The sequence below is a fragment of the Hoplias malabaricus genome, chromosome 4, assembly GCF_029633855.1.
Source record: "Hoplias malabaricus isolate fHopMal1 chromosome 4, fHopMal1.hap1, whole genome shotgun sequence".
Lineage (NCBI taxonomy): Eukaryota > Metazoa > Chordata > Actinopteri > Characiformes > Erythrinidae > Hoplias > Hoplias malabaricus.
In genome coordinates, this window is record NC_089803.1 from 72,106,682 (window position 1) to 72,116,901 (window position 10,220).

The 10,220-nt window shown below is 43.6% G+C and overlaps 1 protein-coding gene across 1 annotated transcript in view; it reads left to right on the top strand.

Moving 5' to 3' along the window:
• The first annotated feature begins 8,974 nt into the window (after positions 1–8,974).
• si:dkey-97m3.1 (fatty acyl-CoA reductase 1) overlaps positions 8,975–10,220 on the top strand; it is a 48,790-nt gene continuing 47,544 nt past the window's right edge. Inside the window, exon 1 of the mRNA XM_066669335.1 lies at positions 8,975–9,153. The gene's annotated coding sequence lies outside the window, so the exon portion shown is untranslated. The remainder of the gene's footprint in view (positions 9,154–10,220) is intronic.

A 10,220-nucleotide genomic window follows, 5' to 3' on the forward strand; every position in this document is an offset into this window, starting at 1 on the left:
TCCAAAATCGGCCAAGTGCAGGAACGTTAGCAGGCAGTGTTTTCTACAGACGCTCGCCTCACTCCCTCTCTCCCTCCCTCCCTCAGGACACTCATAGTATCAACCTCGTATCATAGTGAAAACATACAGACCATTCCCAATTAAGTGTCTGCAGTGAAATGGCGCCACCTGTGGATGGGAGCTCACTCAGTGAAACAATACCTACACGTTATAATTAAGTAGTGTCCTCAAAGTACAAATGACAACATCCTCTGTGTCTCAAGCCTGCCCTGAATTCACACTGGATTCTACATCACGACAGAACAAGAGGTATTTATTCTTCTATAAATACCTAATGAATCCAGCTAATGGAGGGAGGCAGAGAGAGTGAGAGTCATTACGAAGCTAATGAAAGAGTGATCATCACATTGACTCATCAGGAGAACCCCATGTGGTCGTGTTGTGCTATGAGTGGTCCAGTCCAGGGGGAGGTCCTGTGGATGATCGGGTTAATGACGCTTGGCAGGGAGCAGAGGGAAGCCGAGGCTATGCTTGGCCTTCGCTGAATCTGGTTTGTCAGGAGGTGGCATGTGTGATGATGGAAGATGAGCCCTGTCTGCATCCTTCACATGACCCTCAGGTGATCCTCTGGTCCAGGAGCTTCTTCCTGGAAAGGTTAAGAGTGGGGGTCTGCTCTGTGTACTGCAGGGAAGCCGGCAGGAGCAGGACAACCTCCTAGCAACCACCCAGGATACCACAGCAACCTCTTAGGAGTCACCTAGCAACCACATGTGATAACAAATCAACCTCCTAGCAACCATCTGGGATAACAAATCTACCTCCTAGCAACCACCTAACAACGCAACATACTAGCAACCACCTGGGATAACAAATCAACCTCGCAATCACCTGGGATAACAACACAACCTCCTAGCAACCACCTGGGATAAAAAATCACCCTCCTAGCCATCACCTGGGATAAAAATGCAACCTCCTAGCAACCACCTGGGATAACAAATCACCCTCCTAGCAATCACCTGGGATAACAAATCAACCTCCTAGCAACCACCTGGAATAACAACTCACCCTCCTAGCCATCACCTGGGATAAAAATGCAACCTCCTAGCAACCACCTGGGATACCAAATCACCCTCCTAGCAACCACCTAACAACGCAACCTCCTAGCATCCACCTAGGATAACAAATCAACCTCCTCGCAATCACCTGGGATAACAACGCAACCTCCTAGCAACCACCTGGGATAACAATGCAACCTCCTAGCAACCACCTGGGATAACAAATCAACCTCCTAGCAACCACTTGGGATAACAAATCAACCTCCTAGCAACCACTTGGGATAAGAAATCAACCTCCAAGCAACCACCTGAGATAACAAATCAACCTCCTAGCAACCACCTGGGATAACAAAACATCCTCCTAGCAACCACCTGGGATATAAAAATAATCAACCTCCTAGCAACCACCTGGGATCACAAAACAACCTTTTAATAATTACCTGGGATATCATAGAAATTACCTGGGGATATCAAAGCAACAATTTAGCAATTCCCTAGCAACCAGTGTCCACTAGTGCATAGTGATGTTGTTAAAATTCAGAAGAGGTTTTTGCAGCAGACAAAAGTAGCTGTATTTTAATACAGTAATTGCACTTTTTTTAAGGAAGATATTTTTTTTAGGGAAAAACAATGTCTTTTATCTCATGCGATGCACTACTTGTCCAAAGGTTTGTAGATAACCCCTAATTAGATGATTCAGCAGCAGGCGCAGATGTTCATTAAAGTCACCATTCTCAGTGCCAAGCGTAGGCCAGAGGTGGGTGAAGCACCGAGGCCTGGGCCGTGAGGTCACATAGTGTTCTCTGGAGCGATGAAACTCAGTCCTCTACCTATGGGAGGAGTTGTAGTGGAGTGTGTGTGTGTGTGTGTGTGTGTGGGTTTGTGTGTGGGTGGGTGTGTGTGTAGAACTAGAACAAGACCTTATTAATGGTTGTGTGGCGGAATGCAAGCAAATCCTCACAGCAGTGTTCCATCTAATGTCAAGCCTTCAGAGAGAAGTAGACTGTGTTACTGCGGCCAAGAGGAGCACAGTTTATACCTCCTTTAAAGGTAAGAGTGCCGCTCAGCGCTGAAACTAGTGAATCCAGACGTGTGGATGATGGAATACGAGCGCTGTTCTCCGCCTGTCTGTTAACCTGAAGTGCTTTGCTCTGTCTCTGAGCAGTCACTCCCTGTTCAAACAACTCTGCAAATAAGAATATTTCACAGGAATCATGGTGTTTAATCATCTTCTGGGCTGCACTTATTATTCCACGCCACTGCATCTGACTCTCCTTCACTGTGTAAACCCCAAGCTTCTGCACCTTTTCCTCATTTCATTTCCTGATCTTTCAGTTAAGGAGCTGTTTTAACGTGATTTAACCCACCTCTTTGTTGAATGTCCTTTAAAGTATGGTGTTATTTGATTGTTTCCTGGTCCTAATTTTATTGTTTTATAACTTACTCTGAATTATAGTCTGAAAATAACACATCAGGAACACCCTCGACACCGGGATTTAAAATAAGGGACATTTTCAGGTGCATCTCCCCTGGGCAACTTCACCACCTTCATCACTGTCCATCCACTCCTTGCCTTTAGACGAGGGTAACATTAAACACAGTGAGTCCTAATAATAATAATTATAATCTCAGAGCAACACGACCTGCATTAAAGGCAACATTCATGATTTAAATCAATAAACCCTGTGTATAAATCTCTGAGTGTGTCTCCTCTCCATGTGCTGCTCTGCAGTGGTTTGCTCTGGAAACCGCTCTAATGTGTTTACGAAGCCCCAGTGTCTGTAAATGGGTAAAAAAACAAAGTGTCTGGGTCCGGTGCTAGGCTTTCTCTCTCTCTGCTCACGGCAGAGAAACGCCATCTGGAGGTTTTTAGACAACGGAGAGACTCCAAACGCTGAAAAGCACCAACCGAGATGAGGATGTTGCTCTATTCCTGCTCCATAGGGGGGTAACACTGACTTATTTTTCCACCTTAAAAGATACAGTCGTTTCTTACTCACACACCGCTCCACCTTAAAAGATACAGTCGCTTCTTACTCACACACACCGCTCCACCTTAAAAGATATAGTCGCTTCTTACTCACACACACCGCTCCACCTTAAAAGTTACAGTCGCTTCTTACTCACACACACTGCTCCACCTTAAAAGATACAGTCGCTTCTTACTCACACACACACACCGCTCCACCTTTAAAGATACAGTCGTTTCTTACTCACACACCGCTCCACCTTAAAAGATATAGTCGCTTCTTACTCACACACACCACTCCACCTTAAAAGATACAGTCGCTTCTTACTCACACACACACCACTCCACCTTAAAAGATATAGTCGCTTCTTATTCACACACCGCTCCACCTTAAAAGATACAGAGCTTTTAAACATAAACAAACCAAAGGGAACTGCATTTCCCCACAGTTGTAGACATTGCTTTTAAGTGGTGTTTAGAAACAGATCCCTGGCTGAAAGTGAAATTCTGTTAACAGTTACATGGTACAGTACATTGCCAAAAGTATTCGCTCGTCTGCCTTCGCATGCATTTGAATTTGAGTGACATCCCAGTCTTAATCCATAGGGTTTGAGCTTGGATGCAGCTGCTCAACCGTGGAAACCCTTTCTATGAATCTCTCTGCGCACTGTTCTTGTGTGAATCTGAAGGCCCTGTGAAGTTTGGAGGTCTGTAGCGCTTGACTCTGCAGAAATTTGCCGCCATCTGTGCACCTCAGGAACCGCTGACCCCTGCTGTTATTTTATGTGAGCTACCACTCTGTAGCCGAGTTGCTGTTGTTCCCAGTAACTTCGTAAAACAGCTGCTTGCAATGCTGTTGTATAATACACAATACACACAAAACCATGACCACCTCACAACATGTGTATTCCATATTTTTTCATGCTCCACTGTATTAAACCAGGCGGTTTTATGCAGTTCTCTCTGAAACAGGGACATCGCTAGACGTTTGAGAAGTTTGAGTTCTAAAATCTATGCTTTTCTACTCAAAAAAAGACCTTAAACACACTCAAATATTCCCTCACCCTCACGTTGCCTAGCAACAGAACACAATGTAAACGGACTGTATTTTGAACGTGTTGACTGCTGTTTTAAAGCGGTGTGTGTTACAGGGTTTCATCGTGGGGATGGTTTTAGACCAAAAACACCATTCTGACTGATATGACCTCACTGAGGCACGGCCTCCTGTGGCTTACTGCTTTAATCAGTACTTTGAAAGTTATTGATGTATTACATCAGAGTGAAAACGCATCACATCTTTCAGCTGTGATTCAAAGGAAAACATCGCTTTGTCGCGGCGGCCTCCGCTGCAGGTTTTTGAGGCCTGGTGTGAGTGGTGTCGTGTTTATGGGCAAAACGAAGCTTTTCAAAAACGTTGACGTCTGTTTACTTCAGAAGAGCCTCAGCAGAGACACAAGGCAGAAACAGCTGTGGTCTAATGATGATAATGTTTAAGTGCATTTGGGAAATGCAAGGTCATAGGTTTTATCCCTACCAGCGGGAATACTGTGTGTGTGTGTGTGTGTGTGTGTGTGTGTGTGTGTGTGTGTGTGTGTGTGAGACACAGATAGAGAGAAGACAAAAAATAAAGAGGAAAAGGGTATTTCTGTGGAAGTGGATCCATTGGAAAACTGCTGTTGGTGTAAATTACATTTTTTTGTCTTTAAACGACACTGAGAGAAGCTACTAAAAATGTTATTAAATACTAATAAAGCTCCTGTTTGTTACAACTAAAGTTCTACACACTGCCACCTGCTGTGCCGGAGAGGAACGGAGCGAACATGTAGCAGATGTCACCCCCAGTTTTCTAGAAAGTCTAAAATAATGGGAGATTTCCAGGAAACGCTTTTGAAGAGAGGACAGCAGGAGAGAAGGATGAAACAAGGGAGACTCTCTGGGGAAATGAGGAGGTTTGACCCAACCGAGCCTCGGCTGCAGCTTAGAGACATCACCAGTGAAAACAGGTAAGTAGATAGCTGTTGTTTTTGAGGTCGTAGCGCCCCCTGCCGTTGTGAAACGGAACGTAAAACATGAGGAGCACCTGCGTGGTGTTTGAGAGTTTGCTGAAAAATGAGAGACTGGAACCCGTACTGACTACTGACTCTCTATTGAATTCATTCAAATAATTATTTAAACATAAGGAAAAGTGTTAAACCCGTCGCTTTTCTCTTCAGGTTAAATTCAGATTAATCCATGAAAGGGTTAAAAAATAATGGCAGCAGAAACTATGACTAAATCAAGCTCAGTTTAAACTGATACTAACGTTTTGATCTGTTTGTTTGTTTGTTTGTTTGTTTGTAAATAAAGAATAATTTTAAAAACACGTGACGTTATCAGCCTCTGCGTGGTCCATGGGTGATGCTCCGGTTCCGCCACACGGGGGCAGCAGAGCTCCACTGCACAGAAGAGAGCAGAACTTGAAATGAGAAAGGAACTGAAATATTGACCATCAATTAATCAATAAATCAGTTACTGAATCAGCTTTAACTCAGATCCACCCTGGGGTTGTGTTTAGGGTCGGGGTGTTTATGATTAAAGGAGCGCTACGTAATATTTTCACCTTAAAATTACACACTTAACAATGGTTCTACAAGCGCTCTTTAGGAAACACAATGGTTCTATACAGAACCCTGAACACTTGAAGAACGTTCTGTATGATTAAAGGGGTCTTTGCAAAACAAAACTATTTTGGTGCCGTACAGAACCCTTCTCTAAAAGGTGCTGTAATAGAACCATCTTCAACACGTTCTCCATCGACATGAAGAAGCCTTTCACGATGCGAAGAACTCTTAACTTGTTCAGGGTTCTATATAGAACCACTTCCTTTAATAAAGAACCCTTGTAGAACCATTATTTTCAGGTGTGTACAGCTTCAAAATCATTGTGAGGCTCCACTGAGCTGTAGCAGGGAGAAACTGCACTGTGTAACTTTGGAAAACACTCCTCCACTGATTTCAGTACAGTGCTGAAACAGTGAATTACACTAGGGGGAGCCCCACAAGCAAAAATGGTTTACTTAGTGCACCTTTAAGGTAAAGATAAGTGTTAGTGAAATGAATGGTGGTCTATGTATTGTCCCCTGAAACCATGGAGACCAGACTGTGTGTGTGTGTGTTTTCAGTGGGGTATAGATTAAGAGCGGTGTTTAATCGCTGAGATAAAGCTCTGAGTTCTGCTGGTGTCCAGAGGAAACGTCTGAAAGGTCACACTGTACTTAACTGAAAAGTGTTTACACAAGAACCTGATAGAGTTCCGCCTTAAACCTCACCTCCCTAAAGAGAACCTTAAATAAACACCCCACAGTAACCACACTGCAGTACTTTACGCATGCCTCGGTTAAAGGGACAGGTGTCTGAAGATCGTGTGGTAAACACCGAGGAGTTCTGAGGAGGTCCCAACTATTTCTGATAAAAAATACACAATGTGACAATCACCATCAACCCTCGAGAGAAGCGCAGCGATCCTCCTACTGCGTTCTTGAGTTTTGTTTGGAAACTAAAGGGTTAAACAAACATGGCTGCTTAAGTACATCAGGAATAAACTTGTTTATATTTTCCTAAGGAAAGTGACACTGAGGGCAGCACGGTGGGTCAGCAGGTAGTGTCGCAGTCACACAGACCCAGGTGCCTGGAGGTTGTGGGATCGATTCCCGCTCCGGGTGACTGTCTGTGAGGAGTGTGGTGTGTTCTCCCTGATTCCAATGATTCCAGGTAGGCTCTGGACCCACCGCGACCCTGAACTGGATAAGGGTTACAGATAATGAATGAATGAATGAATGAATGAAAGTGACACTGACGTGGTGGTGGTGGTGTGTTAGTGTGTGTTGGTGTGTGTTGTGGATCAGACACAGCAGTGCTGCTGGAGTTTTTAACATGGTGTTTAACAGGGAGCCAGTGATGATTGTAAAGTATAGTGACGTGTGGATCCCTCTCTGCGTCTAAAACTGGTTAAAAATGTGGTAAAAGGTCTGAACAAAGACGTGTATCTTGAGCTAAAACTGGACCAAACAGAGCCCGAATTTCAATGTCTAATTTTGGGATAAATAAAGGTCATAGCGGATCTGATTTAACCCTAAAACAACGTTCATGTGACGCCTGGTGTGTGTTGGGAAGTGTATTTTTGAGAATGTTGGTCGGCAGTGGGAGATACTGGGAGTTACTGGGAAAACTGACACTGAGTCTGGTCCATTTCAGATACATTTCGGATAAAAGTTTCTGAACTCTGGTGTGAAACTAACCAGCGGAGCATCATCGCCGGAGCAGGAGGGTCTCTGTCTCTTTCTAAACAAAATCTGGGGCAGTTCATTTCAAGTGTGAATGCGGTACGTAAGAATTACTGTGACGTGAGGGAACAGAGAGTGTTAAAATTAAATGTGTTTTGGACGGTGGGGGAATTTCTGACGCTCCTTTATTCACTTTATCACCTCTCACTGTGTTTCCTGGTGGTAAAACTACCTCCAGATAAACACACACACACAAACACACACACACACACACACACACAACCCTGATAAGTGCATTAATCCCAGATGATGATTCTGAAAACTGGCTTCCAGTCCTAGTCCTACATGCATCATATATCAAAGTTACTTTACTTGGTCCTGAACACACCCTCGTGAATTTAATACAGATCTGAGTTGCACTGGAGTTATTCTGAGCTGAAATGGTCACTGGGAGACCTGCACAGAAGCTTCTAGAAGTTCTTCTGTATTTGTTCCACACAGGTACAAGTCTGTTTCTGCAGGAGGTGAGGTAACACCTGTAATTGTGAATGTGTGATTACGGAAGGGGTGGGTGTGTGTGGCTTTGGGGGAGGTGGGTGGTTGGGAGGATGTAAATGCTCAACATCAACACCAGCCTCTAGAGGAAGTGAGAAAGGTCCTAACTCTTACACAACCTGTTCTTCCTCATCACAGTTCCTGCTCTGGTCTCCACAGAGATAACAGATCTGTACCTGTCATCAAACACACGAGTTGGTTTGTTTTATTCAGCATTTTTCAGAAGAAACACCTGACGTTTATGAACTTAACCACAGCCGTAAAGTTCCAGCCTCCGGCAGAAAACAGCGGACAAAGGCAAAGTCCACCGTGACACAACTATCCAACACCAGCGACTTCTTTCAGAATTAACACTCGAACTTATTCACATTAGCTTTATATTCGTGTGAAATGTACATGATTTAACACATTTTTTGCCCCGAAATATGGTTATATTTAAAAAAAAATTAACATGGTCACATGAGGAAATTAAAAGGGTAATTATTATATAAACATTCACTAATTGTTTACAGATAAAAGCCAATAATTATTGGTATTAATAATCCACGGAGGAGCGGGCGAACTGGGTGTGGCCACGCGCTCTTCCTCATACTTTCAGGCGCGCCCACGTGTCTGGTCCAGTGCGCGTGCACGATGCCGTTATGACTCCAGTGATGGGAAGGTCTGATTCCTCTGGGTGAGCCGATTCCTTCCGCGTGTTCATCTCAATGAATCGAATTCCGATTCAAAAGATTCGGGTTAAAGGTTTTCACCTGTTTTCTGTAAGTCGTGTACAAGACGTTTTGTTTTATTTGTGATCATTTATTCATACATCGTCTTTAAGTGCTCACACACTCACCCAGTCAGACACAAACATTCACACCTGTGGACAACTTAATACCAGGCTCACACACAGTCACACACATTTCTCACACCTGTGGACGGTCTCAGACACTCACCCAATCCATGGTCCAGTTCTCATTTGCCATTAGCCCGGTGCAGGTGTTTACAATAAAAAAAAATCAAGGACTGACCGTTCGCAGGGGGCCACTGTAACCATCAGGACACACTTCTCCTGGAAGTGGTTTTAATCTTGTGGCGCATATGTGTGTATAGTTTACAAGGTTATAAGTTTTAGATCCGTGAATCGATTCAAGCCGGTACATTAAATAGAACCGATTCAGCAGAGCCGGTTCCTAGATGAATCGGAGCCGGACGTATGAACTGTGACTGAAGCCGCGAGAGAGAGAGAGGGACAGGGAGGGAGAGCGACTGCGTGAAAAGGACTGTGGAGCCTTTAACGTCGGCACAACGAGGAGATATTGATGATTAAGGTATGACAGATAATAGTTTGAAACAGTTAGAGAATGGTTTCGTGTCGGTTATTGTTGGTATCATTGATTTTCGAGGCGCGATTTTTATTGGGTGCAGCATCCCGGCTCTTAGCTGCGGTTTATAACGGGCTTTCATAACAGAATATAAAGCGGGGTATGTCGCATGAATTGAGATTAATCTGGAATAATTTCCTGTATTTACATTTACAAAAGTATCTCTGGTGTTTTCACGCCACGGTGTGTGGAGGATGTAGCCGTTACCTTCCTGTTCGCCAGTTTCGTTGTGGAATTTTCCGTTCCACCTTAAATGATGTATAGTGCCATACTGGCGCCGCGGGCGGCAGAATCGAACTACAGCGCCACTTAAGGTGGACTGGGGAATTCCAAAATGAAGCTGGCGAATAAGAAGCGAATGAGCCTCATGTGTCAGATTTGACATTTTTTGTACTTTTTTAACATCCACGTTTATATTTTCTACCGAATCTGCATTCATCCCGCTTTTAAACCGCTTCATTTTATACACATTTAGACTTTAACAGAGCTCAAATCTGACCTTTTTATAATAGGATTCTGGGCAACTTCTTATTTTCCATTTATTTCTACGTTTCCTTTATTTCTAATTGTTTTACACCAGTCTCTGGGGATGTTTTGATCACCTCAGAGATTTTCACCTGGCCTTATTTTACCCCTTGTGTTTAGGGACTGTTTAATCCCAAGAGGCACTACTTTATTTATTTATTTATACCTTCATTGATTTATATGTAATCCAAGATTCTGGGGACTTCTATTTTACTGATTAGTGTTTGGTGGGCTTCCTGTAATCCCAAGCCATGTATGATTTATTAATCCATTCATACTTTATTCAATCATTCATTCATTTTTAAATCAAGGCAAGGGACATTTAGGGTTCAGGAGATTTGAGGGGAATTTTTTGGGATGACATTAATTTTTTTATATATTTATTTATTTTCAATTTGACTTCAGTTTCAGCACCTGTTCCTTTAAATGATAACGAGCCGCTCGCTGTTCACCCCGACCCCGAGCGCACAGCAGTGAGGAGCGAGGAG